Raw genomic sequence first — 21,422 nt, 5'->3', positions numbered from 1 at the left:
AAGAGCATCACAAAGGTAGATAAACTAGCTCTGTAAAGGAATCATATGTAGTACAAACAACAGATGATTTCACCAATATGTAGAATATAGAGAAATGAAATATTGGAACAGGAAGAACTGAATCAAAACAAACCCTAGAAACCTGACTAGCAGGGAACAATGTCCCCATAGTTTATGGTTGAGGACTGAATCCCTGGTGGTGGATATGGTGCGGTAACATGCCTGTGAGAGGTCTAAACCTGGCCCCCTAAATCATATGCAGTGATGTAAACCACAGTTACTACAATAAAATCAATAGTTGATACGAATTACAGGGTACGAATTACCCTGTAGTTTTATTTATAGTTAAGAAGTGTTCTGAGATTGCTATCACTTACCAAATCCTAAAATATAGCTGGAATGAAAGCTCATTAAATTTTATTATATATATGTATATATATGAAATATATTTATATATGTAATATATTAATATATATACACATACACACATATATAGAGAAAATATAATATATATTATATATATATATATTAAATATATGCTTATTATTGGTCAAAGGTATCAAAAGCTTTAAAAAATATTTGTTAATGATGGTGGAATTTTGTATTAAATCTGGCTTAGTCCCAATGCAAACATACATATCAAAAATTTGGTTATTATCAACTAAGTTATTTTCAGGTTGAAACTAATGTTCAAGTAAATATGAAATTTTTCAAAGTGTATAGATTAAGAAGGTAAGACAAAAAAGTTCCTATTTAAATAATTACTCCAGAATAAGAAGGAGTAGATTGTTTCACTTATTCATAATTAACTTTCACAACTTTATTTATTTATTTATGGATACAGAACTGGGATTCAGGACAGAGGTGCAGAGGCGAGGCGGTGAGTTGATTCACCAGGGACAGAGCAGGGCGCAGAACAGGCAGATGAAGATTAACAAAGTACACTGCTGAGGGAACCAGTGGATGAGAGATGGAGTTCTGCCGTGCCATGTGGGTCACCTCTAGGGCTGGTATCCAAAGCTGCAGTGGTCAGTTTCTCAGTGCTGTGCTTTAACCCACTTTGCCATCAAGGAGGGCCCACAATTTTATTTTTATTAGCTGTAGTTGCAATCAAGGCAACTCTACAAATTCTGCTTAAAAATGGCTGACACTTATTACCAAGATTATTCAGAAAAAATAATTTAAGATTATCAGAAGTAATTTTAAATATTTTAATATCATTTCAAAATATATTAAAATATCTAAAATTCAAAAAGATTATGATTTATCCTTTTACTAACAGAGCTGATTCATTTTAAAATAAAACAATAGAATCATGCATAAGTAAATATTAAAATACAAAGTACATATTTTCCATAATAAGTTAAAATATTGCATAAAATTGTTAAATTCAAAATATGATAGTTTGTAGCATAACTAGTGATAGAACAAAAATTATTATATTGTAATAAAATAATTTTCAGGCCCTCCCTGTTGGCGCAGCGGGTTAAAGCACAACACTGAGAATCTAAAGCCACTTCCGCATGAGTTCGATTCCCGCCTGCCCCGGAGGTGACCACATGGTGTGGCAGACCTCTCCTGACCCACCCGCTGCTCCCCTCAGCAGTGTACTTCATTGATCTGCCTGCTCTGTTCCCCACTCTGTCTCTGGTGAAGCCTCTCACCGCCCCTGAGCCTCTGGACTGTACCCCAGTTCTGTATGCACAAATGAATAAATCTTAAAAATAAAAAAAATAAAAAAAATAATTTTCAGTAATGCGATCATTTAAAAAGTGTAATTTACCAGCTGACTTAACTGTTAATTTTACTTGTAATATATAATAATTTCTAGGAATATATATTTTAGTATATCTTTAAGTTTTAAAAATAGTTATAACTTTAATGAGTGGTGAGTTACCTATGATCCAGCCAATCCAGTTGACATCAATAAGTGGATATTAAAAGAAGCAGTCACTGACTTTATGCATTTTGATAAAATACAAGAAAAAAGTATTCTTTAATCCATGGATTTTGTCATCATAAATATATAATTTAGGCCAAATTTATATTAATATACATAAATTACAATAACCTTTATTTGCTATACTGGCACAATGTCTATTAGAGAGTGCTCTGGAGAATTTCCTAGTCCTAAACATTTTTCCAAGAATATTTTCATATTACCATTAATACTAGAGCATATTCAGACTACCCCTTAAAACAGATACACAAATAATTATCTTTGTTATATGACTCTCAAAGTGTTTATAATTAGTCACTCTAGAGTACCTGTTTCTGCTCCAACATACAAAAACTTGGCAAATCATAATATAATATAACATCATAAGCATTTACTACTACTCTGTGATAGCTTTCATTTATCATCTTTTTAAATATTGAAAGGCTTTCAAGTTTTGTTCTAGCATATTTGATACTAAATTATAGCATCAGTATTTCCCAAGTTTTTTGTTTTTGTTTTTTAATAGTTTAACTGCATTCTCTACACCTCTGAGATCTGAAGCAGTGACCAGCAATCAGGTTGCAGGGCTCTAAAAATTGGAAAGAAGATTGTATTTTATACTCCCCGGCTCCCACAAACTCTGTGGGCAAGGTGCTTCTTAAATGACCTGTGGCTCCCACAGTGCAAAGAGTGGAAGATGGGCAGCTTCTATAAGGGGTGAGGCTGGGGAGGTACTATTGTGCTAAGAGCTGAAAACGACTGAAATTTACTACAGTTTATCATCCAAGCCTTCCCTTGAATGTCACAAGGCTTAGATTCATAGTTCTAAAACAGTTATATCAGACAAATTTGGACATTTAACTGTCCAGATTAAAGAACAGAAATGGGGAAAAGTACAGGGAAAGAGGGCTGGTCCTTCCAATTCTAACATTCTGACACTTTACTAGATGATAATGATCATGTATGTATATATTTTATATGTTCATATGTATTACTCATCTATCCATCTTATATTTTTATATACAAGATGATGTTATCGTCAATCTGCTAAAGCTAGTTAAGGAAATGAAGGGAAAATTGGAGGAATGTAATGTAGTTTCTAAAAATTCTTGAAGTGTAAAGCAATCAAGAAATACATACCACATATGGCATACATATTTTCTGATGTCTAGAAAAATTAAATAATTTAGCAATATGCTCATGAACTTAGATCACAAAAACTTAAGGACTATTATTTATTAAATATTTAAATTTGTATCTATGTTTGTGTAACTTCCAATTGTGTATTTTTGTAAACTACTAAATCATGTAGATCATTATGCAATGTGTTCTGGTTTTGTCTTTAGGCGCAATCTGTCCTTAGGAAGAACAGGTGATATAATTGATAAAATGGTATGATCCCACATACTGAATTTTCAGACTGCATTACAAATTTCCTTATGATAATTAGTTTTTCTTTTCCCTAGTTTTTAAAGTTTTGACTCTATTGCTAATGCATTTATTGTCTATTAAATGATAGCAAAACACAGGTTAGTAACTGTATTCACAGATTACAGAATATTTGTGAAAAATATTTTAGAGATGTGCCTATACACTATTTACATCTGCAGTATAATCAGAATGACTTAATGTGATGTTGTATTAAATAAGCAGGTGGCTTAATTTTGCAAGAATTAAGCAATCAGCAAAGTGTGGAATATGAATTTGGTCCATAAGTGCAGGAATTCCTTTAGTTCAGCAGTGTTGTCAAACTTGGAAAGAACAGCATTATTTGTGTGTGTGTGTGGGTATGTATACATGAATGAAAGGTAACAGAAAGAGTGAATACCAACTTAAGAATTTTCCAATATTAGAAAACATCTCATATATTGGGGATTAAAGAAGATGTTAGTGCTGCAGGATTTATTTTCTTTCAACATATAAAAAATAGAAGTTATAGATTAAAAATAGTTAAGTGTGTCCTCCCTGGTGGCGCAGCGGGTTAAAGCATTGCACTAAGAAACGTAAGCCACTTCCAGCCGCATGAGTTCGATCCCCGCCTGCCCTGGAGGAGATCCACATGGCGTGGCAGACCTCTCCTGGCCCGCCCGCTGCTCCCCTCAGCAGTGTACTTTGATCATCTGCCTGTTCTGCTCCCCACTCTGTCTCTGGTGAATCCTCTCACCCTCCACATCTCTGGCCTGTACCTAGTTCTGTATGAATAAATAAATAAATCTTTTTTAAAAATAGTTAAATGTACTCATATATTTTATATATTAATTTATAACTAATAGAATATATAGTGAAGGGATATCTCAAAAGATTGACTTCACCATAAAAATTAAAAAGTATATTAAACTGGTACATATTTTCTGAGACAGAAGTTGCGTAGGTGTTGAAAGACCATGCCATAAATGTCTTTAACCCATTGTTTTTATCAATAACTGCCCCTGTGTGTATGTGTGTGTCTGTGTGTGCACATTCTTGAGCTATCCCTACAGTTTATGAAGTCCTTTTTCAATGAGAAGGAGGAAGTTATAGGTCCCTGGGCCCAAGCTGTTCAAAAGTGGATTGAAATGTACTCGCAGAGACCAAAGTGACCCACAGTAGCCAAGTACTCATTATGATTATAACATCATATGGGTAGGATTCAGCTTCCATTTTTCTGAACATGCAACAGATGATGAGGTGACAGCTCAGGCACACAGGGACCCACTTCGCTAAACATGCATTAGGAAACTTCCTAGTTGTAATGTTGCCTTGTCTGCTTTTTGCCAAAAAGCCTTAGCTCTCTCTATATGTACACATATATAAAGGCCAAGTTTTTAATCAAATAGCCTCTTCTTCTAGGAGACTCCCTGAAACCCTATCTCTTGATGGATCACCTACAATAAACCCTGTTGCTGTGTCTCAAATCCTCACTGCATTTGTGAATGAGATTCTCAAAATGAGGTTCTCAGGAACCCACCAGATGGAGCTGGTGATACTTATCATGCACAGTACAAAGTTTACGCAATATTTCCTACTTTTTCCCAACACTTTGTGAAAAGCTAGCTCTTCTATTAATATGAGAAGTAAACCATGTTTAATTTAAGCCACGTGCCAAAATCAATTACCTCAAGAACTGTTGAGCCAGGCTTATAAATCAATCATTGAAATATATAAGTTCTTCTTCACTTGAACAGCCTGTGACAATGCTACCCAGTATGAGACTTGGGGACACTGGTTACTCCTGTCTCTACATAGAAGAATCTACAAAAATACTATTTGCACTTAGACATGATTAGTGTTATATTTCTAAGCTGAGATGGAAGAGAGAAGCAGAAACTAGTATAAGGGATTTAGTTGATGAAAACAGACTACCAATCATCTTCTGAGCCTTATTTGGAATATATTAAATGTTACATATAAACAACTACATCTTCAGATTTTAGTTACATTAGATTTAAACAATTACAATAATTTGGATGATATAAAAGCAAACAGGAAACTTAAAAAAGTTAGTGTCAATCAAATTCTTTCATGTATGTGGGTATTCTTCATACATGTTTGAATATATAATAGATCCATTTATCTGATAACTTAATGCCACTCTGATTCAAATAATTCTATTCTAAATTTGCATCTTAATCATTAACTGAGTTGATGTTTCCCAAAGAAACTAAAATGATAATGCAGGAAGTTGTAAAGATCACAGACTTTTAAGTGAAAGGAAAATTTTTATTATTTCTGTCTAAGCCCACACTTTGGACAGACAGCTCACTTAAAGGGTCATTCCTTATTTATCAAGGCAGGAATTTAGTTCTAATGCATGTTATTGCAATTAGAATTATATAAGATAAAGGATGTAGCACTATGGTCAAGGGTTATTGTTTTCTATCTGTGCACCATGTTTACTATTCCCTGTCCTTTCTTTGAACTGTATAAATAATCTTTGAGTTTTAAGCACAAAATACTATGCCACATTTAAAATACTACGCCACACTAGCAGTTTAATCAGGATTTGATCTAGGCAGTTTAATCTGGATTTGATCTAGAAAGGCAACATAAATTTGTGTTAGAAAAGGATCACAAATAAGTTTGAAATATTATTTTAAATGCTCTCATAACAACAGTGACTTGATTATAAGGTTTCAGAAGGAGTGTAATCTTCAAATAAATTTGAGAGTAATGTAAATAGATTTCGTGTTTTCTTTAATTGTCAACTTCTTTCCTATACATGGAAAATAAATCTCTGGGGAGGATTAGGGCTTTAATTTTTCAAACTTTACCGAATAATGCAATCATGTAGTAAGCTTCTGAACGTCTAGATGACAAAGTTTTTCATATCAATTAAATCTGTGTCCGAAGTTAAAAGGAATCAATAACTGGATTTTTAAAGATCCTGTTTCCCTCTTCCTCTGGGTAATTCCACTCTTCCAAATTTAAAAATCACTGAACTATAGAAACAAAATCCCCCAATTTGAATTTCAAGTTAAGATTTTCATGTGTAGAACTAAATACAAATTAAATTAAATTTTATCAGGAAAGTTATAAGTGCCATTATCTACAATTATTTGCTTAAATTGTCTGCTATGGATAAAGAATATTAATTACATTCAAATATTTGCAATAATTATGGTAATTAATTGTTTAATAAAAATAATATTAAGTTTAAAATACTGCATGTCTGCAAAGCAAATAAAAAATTTGTAGCTTTGAATGTTTATTTCCAAAATGGGACTGGGGCTTAAGTGGCAGAAGATTTAAATATTGGACATACTATCTAAATGCAAATATCTAAGGATTGTCTCTCCATTTCCTCATTGAAAATGCAGTATTTCGTGGAGTTTTTTTCCTCCATCAAATCCAATAGAAGTCATGATGACATATAATCATCATCTTTCAGCTTAAATGGCTTTTAACTGCATTCAGCAGGACTTTCTATTAGAAGTTGTGTAATAAACTCCATTATCAAGTAGATATTACCAGAAATTGTTATCACTAACTCAAGTTATATTCTTCTGTGAATGCTTTGAGTATATCTCATCTTCTGACATTTGATTTCATTCAAATTATTTATTTTCTTCTCTGGAAACATTGCTTCTCTAATAGTACTACTACTTTGCTGTCAGCTGTAACGGCCTTATTCACTATACATCTTATTTAAATTTGTCTTTATTTAGGTAGAATTTACTATTGCTGAAAGAGCATAAGATTTTTATTCTTGTCACTAAGTTGTGTTGTGTGTGTGTGTGTGTATAAAACATATATAAACACGTAAAAGCTATCAGCTCCTTTGGCATGTCAGTTTCTCTTCACTCAATGAGCTGTTGACATGATGTACACTTTATGTCAGGAAATAGATCTATTGCACAAAATAACCCAATTGCCAGCTTAATGATAAACAAGCTGAAAGGAAAATGGTGAAAGTATAGATAAGTAATCATGTCTAAATCACGTCCAATCATGATCATTATGTAGGATGCCTTTTTATAAGAGTGTTGGATATTTTTTCTTCCTTTATTTCTTTTTACATTGTAATACCAGAATATATTTGCTGTTAGAAAAAAATTACCATATGTACTATACCATAGCAATGTGCTTTTATTAATGATTTGCAATAAGAACCAAGAAATCATAGCATGCTGATGTAATATCTAAACACATTCTATATTTTATTTTATGTAACTTGTATAAGAATCTAAGAAAAATTACAATATTGCCATCACACTCCAGTGGGAAAATATAAGCAGCATAATACAGGTTGGATAAATAATTAAAATTTACTATCGAGTTAATTTTCAAAAGCCCTTGCATAGTCAGATCATGCTGGTTTTATGAACTGGTTATGCAGCAGTCAGGCAAGTTTAGGAAATCTATGTACATTCTGTATAAAAAAAAGCATTAAATATTCATGAGGTTATTGTGCACAGTATCTGGCAATACAGTGCACATACATTTATATGAACATATAAATTGTTCTCAATGTTTTATATATAAAATGAACATTACTTACTATTTACAAAGGAATATTGTTACACGTGTTAGAAAAATTTAACTTTTCAAAGTGAGAAGTGTAGAAAACAGTTGACAGTTCAAACTACACAATAATTTGGTAAGCTGCTAACTTCCCAATATTTTTGCAAGAAATCCTTCAATGTAATTTATTTGTGTGCTTTTGTGGAGGGTCTCTGAACCACATTGGCACATACTTCCTAACTGATGGTTGGTACGTGCTAACTTTGTTTATAAACTAGTAATTTCACAACATTCAGCTTCATTTTCTCTGTTTAAAGCTTCTCTAAACATCTGTTATGGCAGATAGGCAATGGGTAGGCAAAGAGGGGAGGGGGCCAGGGAGCCAAGGGACTGGGAGGATGGTAGCAAACAAGCTCCCAGGCTCGGAGAATCTCTATAACCCTTTGGGCTCTCTCGAGTGTCCTCTGGTAACTGTTTTCCCATAGTCCTCAGTCTCTGAGTGATGCCGCCCTTATATCCCTGACCTTGAGGCTCCGGTGTGCACACGTGCACATGCGCACACACCCACACACGCCCCACCCCACAGTCACGCACGGGTGCCCCCTGCCCACTCCCACGCTTCCAAGCACCTTCTATGATAACACCATCAAGGCTGCAGGTGGCACAAAAGCCACTTGGTCTACAACATCTTTATGCATTTTCAGATTTAATTGATAGTATATGAATTGTCTACATAGTGGCATTAAGATTTTGTTGACTCTTCAAATATTTCCTCTTCATTAGTCATCTCTTCCCAGCAAGAAAATAAATCTCAACAATTCTACTACCATTATTATTTTTCTATAACATATTTCATATTACCACTTCCATTATTATTTTTCTATAACATATTTCATTAAGGAAAAATTTGTTGACACTACTATCAAGCTATTGGCAGCCACCACAAAATGAGTTCCACCCCTCACCAGGGAGGTGACCCCCATAGCATAGCAGACCCCTTCTGTCCTACCTCCTTCTCCCTGCAGCACTGTATTTCAGGAGATCTGCCTATTTTTGGTCTCCACTCTGTCTCTGGTAAATCCTCTCACCCCCAATACATGTGGCCTACATCCCAGTTCTTGTATACATTCATAATTAAAAAGTGTGCAATGCAGAGAATATATTAATTCAAGGACCAATTCTGATCACTTGTTACCAGTTTGGTTCCAATCACAATTCATAGCATTAACATCAGTTTCTCATTTTCAATATGATTTAATAGAATTGCTTTGTGAAAATCTCTTCTCCTAATGCCAATAGATATAAACTGATGCATTTCTGATAAATACATCTGTTTTATCCTTGTTTGTGATTGAGGCAAATTTTCATTTCATAATTGTTTTAAAAATTGTGGAAAGGTTCATCACAGGAAAATATATTATTCAACTATTATTTTTTTTTACTTTATTTAGTTCATCCTGGGTACATTTACATCTTTTACAAAATTTGAACCAACAAGGAGATCAGAAGGCAGATGATGTCAGAGGAGGTTACCTGCTTTGCTGCCTAGAAGATAATCGGAAAATAGTCTTACTGGGCAGTGGATTCAGAGAATCCCATGACGTGGAGCAGACTAGAGCAGCTCTTGGACACTGAAGGCTAATGCTGAGCATGCCAAAAAGGAGCACAGAGCAAATTCAGCTTCATATAACATAAGTGGCAATGAGAAATGCTGGTTAGGGTGACAACTTCCTGGGAAATTTCGGAGCTGTGCGCCCATGTTTTCCTGACATCCTTGGGGAGGGCAGAGTTAATTACTGTAGAAAAATATCTTAATTGAAAGTAGACTTGTGCAATTAGCTTTTCAGGCAAACAGGTCACCACTTGACCTTCCTCATAAGTAGTACTGAAAAAAATGTTCTGCTACTATAAACAAAGGAGAGAGAGAGCAGAAGAGAGAAAAGAGAATGAATGAATGAGGAGATAGTACCAGAAAACTAAGAAAAAAGTTTTAACAAACTCTCATCATTATTTGCCATCAAGGAAATGCAAATCATTGTCACACCTACGAGAAGGCCCTTATCCAAAATATCAGAAACAACATATGTTGGCAAAAATATGGAGCAAAAGGAACATTTTTACACTATTGGTGAGTATATAGACTGGTTCAAACATATGGGAAGTATATGTAGATTTATCAGAATATTAGGAATAAATGTATGATATGACCCAACAATTCCTCTCAAATATATTTACATAAATAATACAACACCACTAATTCCAAGAGATGCTCTATTTACAATAGCACTATTTATTTACAATAGCCAAATTGGGGAAACAGCAAAGTACCTAAGATCCCAAAGACATATATTAGATTACGAAGATTAGTATATACATACAGAGGGATACTACTCTGTACTGAAAAATACAGTCTCATCATTTGTATTAGCATGAATGAAATTGGAGTGGAATATGTTAAGTCAAATAAATCTGAAGGAGAAAGACAAATATTGGGTGTGTATTTATATGTGGAATATAAAGGAATAAATAAAATGTCCAATAAAAAAATAATAATAAACTCTAGAAATCTGCTATAGAATTGAGACTTTCCAACGGAGATGGAGGAAAAAACAAAGTGAATGGGATCACAATGGACTAATACTGGAGGAAAATGGATTCCTTCGTATAGATGTGTTATGACAAGGTACTCTGGAAGGATATATTTTAGGGGTTACCAGCATTTCTGAATTCCTAAACTTGTATTTTCTAGGATAGCAGGGTAACATCTATAAATCCTTATCTCTCTGCTGGTAGTCCCTAAAATCTGGATAAAGCAAGGAAATATATTTTCCTACAGACTCTACAGCCTATCCTACCAACACACACACTTCGAGAATTCTGACCTCACTCCCTAATATTACAAATGGATGTTTTTTTAAGTAGCTAAGTTTATGGCAATCTGTTATAGCAACATAAAGATTAACACAGTAAAAAAGATCTGGACATTATTTATGAGATGAGGAATAAATAAGATAGAAGATTTTGTTTCTAATTCGAGCTTTTACTTAATGAGCACTTGCTATGAGCTATCTCTGAGTAAACCACATATCTCAATATCCCAAAAGCTAAGAAATAAAATGTTATCTAGATTTTATTTTTTATGATAATTTATTCTTCTATCAATAATAGAACTGAAATGTGATGTTATTTAGATACATTTATTAGATTTTCCTTTTATTATTGAAATGCTATAAAAAAGCATTCTTTGTTACACAGATGTTTAATTGTTTTAATTCTTCTTGGACACTATTTAATGTAAACATTATTTTGTTTTCACTGCCATTGGTTCTGTCTAGCATCATTACAACAACTATATAGGGTGATAAATATCTGCAACCTGGCCATCATTACACATAGATACTATATGAAGATACTATATGAAAGGATGCATTTTAATTAAACAATAAAATCAACTTATTTTTGTTCATAAATTTAATGTTCTCTCTAAAAATTGTATCTGCAGGGTGTAACAGCTTAACAATAAATTTTGTTCAGTCACTGTGCCAGACTGGTTTGCTGTCAGATTCGATATGAGAAACTTGCAGGGAAAAATGTTTTCTTGATCTTCAAGCAAAAATGTGTAAATATTAGTTATTTCAAGGGAGTCAATTTAAATTAAATTTTCCCCATATGAATCTGATCTTTCTACTTGTTTACAGCTTTACTCTATTCTTAAATTTCTGTCAAGCTATAGATCCTCTATATTATTAAATTCTTCTTTCTGCCATATTCAGTGATTTAAATTCTTGACCTTAAATGTATCATTCTAAGCATGGGAGTAGTTTATGCACATAAAGCAAAGTTCTAGTTTTCTTCTACCCAAGTTAGCTTGCCACATCCCACTCTCCAAATACATTGAAACACAGCTTCCTCTTCTCTCCTCACCCTTCACAACCATGGAAATTTATGACTACCCCTGTCATTAAGAATTTCAGATAAAAATTTAAAAGAAGCATCATTTTCATACTACATAGATAATATATATTTGACTGACTCATGATATGCTCATATATTTTAACCTACATAACATTTAAAAAATTTTGTAAGGTACCTTCTGTTACATCATATACTCATTTGACCTATGTGGAAAAAAAGTAATGAGCTAATACTTTCAGATTACAGAAAATAGCCTCCTTGGTTTATTCTCCCCAGTTACACAGTTACAATTATTCACTTACCCAAACTAGATGTTTCCAACCATATTTGTTATCTAATACTGATCCCCCAATTCTATGAATTCCCTACTTCCTGTAACTGTGGATTTCTCATGTCAAAAGAAGCTCCCGTATGGATTGATTTTATATTATTTTATGGTGATATGATTCACATACCAAAATATAAACATTTAAAAGTGTATAACTCAGTGATTTTTAACAACTACAGAATGTGCTATTATTGCCATTAATGTTAGAGTACTTAATACCACCTCCCCAAACTCTATACAATTTAAAGTTCACTTCTCATTCATATTTTGCAAACTAATCTTGGAAACCCTTAATCATCCTTTGTGTCTTTGAATTTGTTTATTTTGGATATTTCACATGAAAGGAATCATAGGCAACTGTGAAATCAAAAGCAAACAGATGAATGTGCAAGACATTAGAAATCAAGTTCATACCACAGTAACAAAATAATGTTCAGCTTAGCAAAATATTTGTGTTCACTGATGATAGATTTTTTCCATATAACTACTTGATTCAGTAATTATTTTCTATTCTACAATCTCAGGTCTTCAAAATAATATATAATTTTCGGCTCTAGAATCACTCAAAGAAGAATTGATACTCTATCAACAGACAAGGCCACAGATTTATTAAAACCTTAAGTCAATGATAGCAGTTAACTTATCAGTCATTGTGATTAGACTCTAACGGGACAACTGTAAAACTAAATAGTCCTATGGGACAGATGACTAGTAGAAGATATTTCTTTTAGTATTATTTATAACATTTTCTATATAATATTAAAATACTATTGTGTGATCATTCCTATGATAAATTACTGCTACTTAAGCTTCATTTTATCTGTTTTATTTTATTCATGGAATTGAAATAAGAGAAACATTTTAAAAATGTTTAAAAGACAGATGTTGAATTTCTAAAGATTTATTTATATTTTAAAATGATTAGAATCCGTTTGTTGGAAATCTAGCTATATATAATCATTTTACATAATACATTGCTTTGCATAATAATGCAATAAACCAAAAACACATAAAGCTAAATATTACATTACTTGTTTTACTATTGTAAGCTATCCATCATTAAATGCTATTTTGTAAGATGAAGAAATGTTTTTAGAATTTTTATAGCAGCTTTTAAGTTTCATAAAAATATTAAGAGGAAATACACCCCATTATAATGATTTGAGATATATGAATAAGTTATTTGCCTTTAAAAGTTTCAGAAAGAATTAAGTTTTGAGCACAATAAATTAAATGGCTTTCGTTTGCCTGATCTGAACAAAGTAAGATGAATTTTTAATATGTTGAATTAATTAAGCACGTAATGAGAAATAGAATACATAATATTTCTAATTCAGATAAATAACAAAATAGCCCAGATCCTAAAAGAAATAAACATCATCTATCACAGACACACCTTAAATTATGTTTATTGGAAAATATTAATGGCAACAGATATAACAGAACGTTAGATGAATTCTATTGCCGATTTTGTTTCACGAAATTACATTTCTTTTTGACCCTCATCTGTAACTTTCGGTGAAGTTAATCTTAGGACATTACTCATTTCTGAAGGTGCTAATGTACCATAAAGAATTTGTATTATCATTAGACATACTATCTATGCCAGGTGTTACATGTACTCTGCATCTGCCCTGAAGTTCATTTAACAGCTTATAAATCTTTATGACCAAATGATGTGTTTCTACCATCAGTTGCATTCTTAAATAGATTCTGAAACATACAGTACAAAATTAAGGCTTTTTTAAAACTTTTTAATTTAAAACACTAGCTATGGAATTGTCTGAACAACTTCCAGTACATTTTATATGTGTGTGTACATATATATGTATATAGGAATATACAAAGATGGGGATGCATAAAATGAAATTGAATTCACATGCAATGATACATTGGCTTATTATCTAATTCTAAAAAGCAAACCACTTTATATTTCCCATACTCAGTTTCCTAATCTAAGAACTGTATAATTTGTAAGTAGTAGCATTTTTTAAATAATTTCCACTGCATGATGCTTACTAAATTGTAAACACTAGGCATTTTATATTGATGAATAGTATTTTATTTAAAATATATTTCTTAGATAATCAAGTAGAATATACAAAAATATATCCATCTTTAAGCCCCATAGTCACAGACAAACCAAATGTACATACTTTGTGTTAATTAACTAGAATGTACTAATTCTAAAAATTCAATACTTTTGAAGGAAATATAAAGTTAATTTTTATATAATTTGATCACTCAAGTTCTTAAGCAAGGAGGCAAGAAAAATATTTGATTAAAGAATTTATCTTCTAAATAAAAATTAAGGTATATTCTACCTACAAATGTAAAGAAATTTGACAAGCTATTTTAAAATTGTGAGACTGGTACTGAATTTTAGTATTTACAATTTTTTAACTAATTTGTTAACGACCTTTAAGATCTTAAAAAGTTTGGTTAACGACCATGACAGTTAAGTGATTTTGTCACAATTAAGTAACTTGTGTGGATATTTGATATGTTTATTGAAAACTTTTTTTGGGTACCACTGTATATGTATTGAAGAATTTCTGCAGTAGATTTGACAATGTTTTTTCCTCTTGTTCTTTATATCCTCCTCTTTTTAAGAAATAGCCCTGTAGTTCTTATCAACAGTAACAGTTAAGAAAACATCCAATTCATCACTGGACTATTTAGAATTCAGGCAATGTCAGTTAGCTTTATGTAACATATATATTAATTAGAAAAAATGTTTGTATCATTAAGTCATAGCTTAAAGTTCTAGAAATTCAGTCAAAATGTATACATTGGATCCTTTATATCCTCTAAATAAATGTTTATTTATCCTATAATATATTGATGACAACAGACTTATTTTAGACTAAAATAAAACTCTGACTTTTAAGTATAGCAAACTTTCCATACTACTGTAAAAACCTGTACTATTTAGTGACACTAGTTTTTCCAACAGGTTCTTTTTTATCACAAATAAGAAGCAAAGACTTGTTATGGCAATATATTCTTTTAACAAATGTTTAGGTAAAGTGAATTTGTGGTTTCTGTCCTTATTTGACAGATATTTGCTTATACTGATTTACAAAGAGGAAATCTGACATAATCTCTCTCTTAAAATAGGAAAACTGACATTAAAATCTCTTAAAATATTACAGGAAAACTACCTTTCAAAACAGATTAAAACTTGAATGAGTGAGTAGTTTTAGTTCCTATGCCTAACATGCATTTATTAATACCTGAAATAAATCTATGAGACAAGTACAAAGTTATGCCTGCCTTTTAAAAAGAAAAAAAGCACATTAGTAAAATCTATAGCCTAGGCAGTAAAGTTCTAGCATCTACATGCATAATCAATACATTCTATAGGCTTAAAATATGTTAGAAAGACAACAAATACACAAAGTATAGATTAATAAAGTTCCAATCTTATTAAATGTTTCCGATCCAACTTTATAGTCTTCACTTGTGCCAATTGTTTTTTCTAATTATTTCAAGTCATTTGTCTTTTATTCAAAAGAAATATATATTACTAACATCTCTAGATTTTTATGAGCTAAGGGATATAATTGGAATGACTATAAATATAAAGTTATCATTGACAAACTATTTAATAGAAACTACTAGAAACATTTTAACTATTTAATGGAAACATTTGCAATTGATAATAGGTTTTGACAAATTGTTATTTATAACAATTGGATCTTCAATAATGATAAGAGAATATTTCAAACTGTTGCTTATTTGTAAAACATTTGGTCTCTTGGATTTTGTGTGTGTGTGTGTGTGTGTCACATTGCTTTTTGAATCCTTGGCATTACTCTTCTTTCTCATCTCTCATTTGATGCAGTAAGAACACTCAGATTAAAACCTATACAGTTAAAAGTATCTTCTCATAGAAAATGCAAAAATCTAATATTTTTTAATAGACAAGTACAATTTTTCTTCATACAGTGCGCACTTTGCTGTGGCAAGATATATATGCATCTGTATCACTGATTTGGTAAATTAATATCACAATTATCAGCAAGTTAATTAACTACATTGGCAAGTGAATTATCTCACTTTTAGTATGTATCCAAAATATAGAAGTTCTCTTAAAAATGTAACATGAGGGCCCTCCTTGATGATGTGGTGGGTTAAAGCACTGCACTAAGAAGCTTAAGTCACTTAGGCATGAGTTGGATTCCTGCCTGCCCTGAAGGAGATCCACATGGCGTGGCAGACCTCTCCTGACACGCCCGCTGCTCCCGTCAGCAATGTACTTCGTCGATCTGCCTGTTCTGCTCCCCACTCTGTCTCTGGTGAATCCTCTCACCCTCTGCATCTCTGGCCTGTACCCCAGTTCTGTACAAACAAATAAATAAATCTTTAAAAAAAATGTAACGTGAATCTCTTTTCAAAAAACAATATATTTATTTATGCATATCAGAACTGGAGTGTAAGCCAGTGGTGCAGGGGATGCTGGTAAGAGGATTCACAGAGAGAATGGAGAACAGAACAGACAAGTCTACTGAAATATGCTGTTGAGGGGAACAGCTAGAGGGAAAGGAGAGGTCTGCACCAGGTGGGTCAGCTCCCTGGCCAGCCTGGGGGTCAAACTCATGCTGCAGTTGCTGGCATTGGGTAGTGCTGTGTCTATAACCCCTGTACCACCAGGGGGGCCCAATAACATGAATTTATAAGCATAAATTATTAATGGAGTGTGCATAATAAGAGGCTTTTACTTTTTCATATAACATATAATCAAAAATTACAATTAAATTCCCAAAGTCTTCAATTTTATCAGATTTCACGATAATGGGCATATATATGCAGGCAACTCTGTGACATCTGCAGATACTCTGGGAAGAATTGGAAAATATGGCTGTCGTCTCAGAAGAGACTTTCATTTATTTTTGTTTCTGGAATGAGATTATGGTTTGAGATAATACTTCCCAAATATAGTACCCTTGTACTTTGTGTTTGCTTCAAGTGTAGTATCTGTATTTTATGCAACTCCCAAATCAGGAAAAGAATGTTCAAATTCCTCTGGTTTACAAATCACTGCTTTTGTACTATCAAGAACTATATAAAGTAGCTTTTAAAACCAACTCAATACTAAAAATCATCAGTGTAGCCACTACAATAGAATTCTAAAGTTTACAAATGTGAAACATAGCATTGTAATTATTTTGTTTAATTAAGTGCCATCACTTAAGTTATGAATAGTTTTTCTGCACCAGAAAAGTTCTGCAAGGCTCATTATAGAAATCTTACTCATATTTTCTGATTACTGAGATTAGTAATTCTAAGCTAGCACATAGATAATTTGAAGAAAATCAGTTTAAATAAATGTTTTCGTTATGTTTTAATTTGACTACATTAGCATCATATTAGTAACATAACTTACACAAGTTTTCCCAAAATTGAAGCTATCTGTTTTGGAAGCTAGATCTCTGTTTCAGACAGGGTATCAGCATGAAACAGATGGCACAGTCAAATTAGAAAACCTAAGGGACTATTTAATAAAAAAATTTTAAAAAAGAATATTTTATAAAAGTGTGAGCAAAGTACAGAAATCAGAAATCATTATATGATTCTGGTGAGTTCATAATAGCAAAACTATTACCACTTAGAAAACTAAAAAAAGGAAGATGGGTAGCAATTACCTAAAACCTGAAAGAAAAGGGTAGATAATGTACAAATAACAATGATTTCCAATCACAGAACCCAAAAAATTAGGGTACACCTGCCAGGAAGGAGCTAGAGGACTAAATAACTCACATAATTTCCTGCTTCTGGCTGATCACCTGTCATGGATCATGCTAACAGATTAGCAGTAGGAAAACAGGAAAGCTAATCACGGAGCGTATGCAGACCAGACTTTCAGGACTCGGGTTTGGTTGAAAGATGACTAGAGAAATAAAGACAAATGTAAGGTATCTAGCAGAGTTTGACTTAGAAGAAAGTGAAGAATTAAGCTGGCCATAAAAATGGTAAGAATATAGTAACTAGAATGTTGACCATTCATTTTATAAATATCATGAACTTTATAATGATTTGATCAAAGCTGACATAACTATAGTGTCTTTGGATCAATATTGCTGGCAGCATATTTCAACTAAATAGCAATATGTTATGATAATGATACAATAGAAGGCATTCATATATTGGGGGAAGCAATTATGCTTAGAAAAATAAGATTAAATGGCATTACTAAAATACTGATTTGCTGAAACTAACTAGTATCTTTTGTCCTGTATTTTTTTTTTTTAATGACAGAAAATCTCATAAAATTTCTATACAATAGAACTCACATCTTTGGGCAGATAGGGGACTACTTTGCAAATTTTATTTTTCTGCTTATAAAAGAAATCTGATATTGAGCTCCACCTATGAATAAAATATAAAGAAATACTAAAGAAGTGGATTTGCTTGGACAATTATAACACCACAACCTTCTTATAAAATGAAAGTTAATTTTTTCACATTTCTGGATGTTGGAAGTCCAAGATATAGTTCCAGCAAGGCTAGTTTCTAGTAAGAACTCTCTTCACTGTGTTCTCAGATAATCTTTCTCCTTTGTGAGAAAATGCAAAAAAAATTCTGCTGTGTCTTCCTCTCCTTATAAAAAATCTAATCTTTTCATATTAAGCTTCCACCGTCGTGATGTAATTTAACTTGATTATCTTCATAAAAACACTGTCTCCATGCACAGTCACATTGGTGTTTAGGGCTTCAGCATATGAATTTGAGGGGAATAAAATACATAATATTTTATTAAGATAAAGATTATTTATAATACTTAAAGAATTAAATATTTTTTTAAAATTCAGAGATTAAAGAATTTGTATCATATCACCGATCATATTATTAGAGATGACTATTTTGCCCATAAAGCCAATAAATAATAGTAATCTACTGGTATAAACAAATTTTAAAGATTGAGAGTTTTGAAGTTACATATTAAACATATATATTTCATGCGTTAAACCTGCATAGTTTGTATCTTGTTTAAAATATATATTTTTTATGTAGCAGTAGATGAGATAAAAATTTTACTCAGGAAAAACAAATGCCACAATGCATTTTCAAATTTCCCTAATATCCATAAGTAAGAATATTTTGAATATACGACTTGCTGCACTGATTCAAATTTACAATTATTATTTCAAATAGTTATAGAAAGGTACTTCCAAAAACAGTATGGAAGTGCCCATTTTGCTAAACCACAGCTAACAGTGAGCATTGGCCTACCTTAATTTTTTTCTAACCAGATAACTGTAATATTTTAATTTCAGTTTCTCTGATGAATAGAGCAGCTGGATATTGTTTTCATGTGTTCCGACCATTTGTAGCCACTTATGGGTGAATCCTTGCTTTTTGACTTAGTCCAAAATTGAATATATCCTTTTACTCCCATTACTTTATAAGAAGATATGCATTCTTATCTGTTTCTAGTGTTGAAATATTATGTTTTTAACATGTTTTCTTTGTTAAAATTGATAATATTCATCAGTCTATTATTTTATGATTTATGTTACGCTTTTTCAAATAGACCTTTTCTATACAAATTCTTAGTTATTTCCTTACATTTTAAATATTTTCAACTTTTTAACATATTTAACTAACATTGATTTTGCTTTGAAACATACTCTAAAATAATGATTTAGTTTCATAATACTCCTTATGGCTAGTTATTGTCATAACTCACATATTAAATTATTTATATACCTGTTTATAATGTTAAACTTATGACATATGTCAATATATTTATAGCTCTCATTCCATACTTTCAGATTGGTCCTATTGATACCATTTTTAAATCATGTGACCATAGCAATATAGTGTGTGTGTCTGCGTGTTAATTTAGGCAATCAATTTTAATTTTTCCAATTCTATTGAGATGTTGATTTATAACCTTGTGTAACTTTAGGGTATAGACTACAATCATTTGATAAATGAGTATGTAGTAAAATGACAAACACAGAGGTTAATTAAAACTCCCATCATCTCACAAAATTACTATTTTTTCCTAGTAAGTGGCTTCAACACCTTTCAAGTTTATTTACAAATTTTCTGACTACATTCGACATGCTGTACCTTAGGTCTCCAGTGCATATTCATTTAAAATTTGAATTTTAAACCCTTGGACCTATCCATTTTCTCTACCACCCAGCCCCTAGCATCTATTCTACTCTATTTCTGTGAGTTTGCCTTTAATCAAACTTTAATCAGTTTGTGTTGTTCTTGAGTTGTGTTGAGTTTTGAATTTCTCCTTATCAGATATATGGTCTGCAAATATTTTATCTTAATCCTTTGGTTGCTTTTTTCACTCTATTGATTGTTTCTTTCCTGAGAAGAAACTTCTTAGTTTGATGCAGCCTTACTTACTGATTTTTGCTTTTGTTTCTTGTAGTTTTGTTATAATATTAAAACAAAAAGACCATTGTCAAGATCAATGTCAGGAGCCTTTTTTGTTCAGGCGCCTTTTCAAATCTGTGTTTAAATCTTTAATCAATTTTGAGCTAATTGTTCTGAGAAGCAAAAATATGGAAATATTTCATTTTTCTGTATGTTATAACCCAGTTTTCCTAATGTAATATATTACACAAAAAAAAAACACAAAACTATTCTTCTTTGAGAATTCCAGCTTCCTTATAGATATTATTTAACTAAATATGTAAGAGTTTAGATGTTTAGCAGTAAGGCAGATAAAGGAAAATCATTTTACAATAATTTTAAGAATTACCAAGAATGTGTACAATAGTGTGTGCAAGACATGTTTTTTTCATTTATTTGATTCATGTTTGGTTGTTTTAAAAAGTAATATTCCTTATATCCATTTCCTAAATCCATTTATTAAAAAAAGAATTATAGGCCCTCCCTGGTGGCGCAGTGGGTTAAAGCACTGCACTAAGAAGCTCAAGCCACTTCCGCATGAGTTCGATTCCCGCCTACCCTGAAGGAGATCCACGTGGCGAGGCAGACCTTTCCTGACCCGCCTGCTGCTCCCCTCAGCAGTGTACTTCCTCAATCTGCTTGTTCTGCTCCCCGCTCTGTCTCTGGTGAATCCTCTCACCCTCACATCTCTGGCCTGTACCCCAGTTCTGTATGAATAAATAAATCTTAAAAAAAAAAAAAAAGAATTACAGGCAATAGGAAGCTCTGTTGTGGGTTAGAATTGCTTTTTCTTTTGGAAGGTCTTTAAGTCTCTTGTAGAAGGAATAAAGGTTATTTGAAGCCTATAAATGCACCTATCTTGCTAACAAGAAATCAGACCATATGTTTAGAAATGTAAGCTAAATTTAATTAACTATA

At 32.1% G+C, this 21,422-nt stretch overlaps 1 pseudogene; it reads right to left on the bottom strand.

Annotated features, from left to right (window-relative positions):
- LOC101618660 overlaps positions 1–21,422 on the bottom strand; it is a 123,678-nt pseudogene that overhangs the window by 11,560 nt on the left and 90,696 nt on the right.

The sequence above is a fragment of the Condylura cristata genome, unplaced genomic scaffold (genome assembly GCF_000260355.1).
Source record: "Condylura cristata isolate star-nosed mole 26May11 unplaced genomic scaffold, ConCri1.0 scaffold00010, whole genome shotgun sequence".
Lineage (NCBI taxonomy): Eukaryota > Metazoa > Chordata > Mammalia > Eulipotyphla > Talpidae > Condylura > Condylura cristata.
This window is presented reverse-complemented; position numbering and strand designations above follow the sequence as displayed.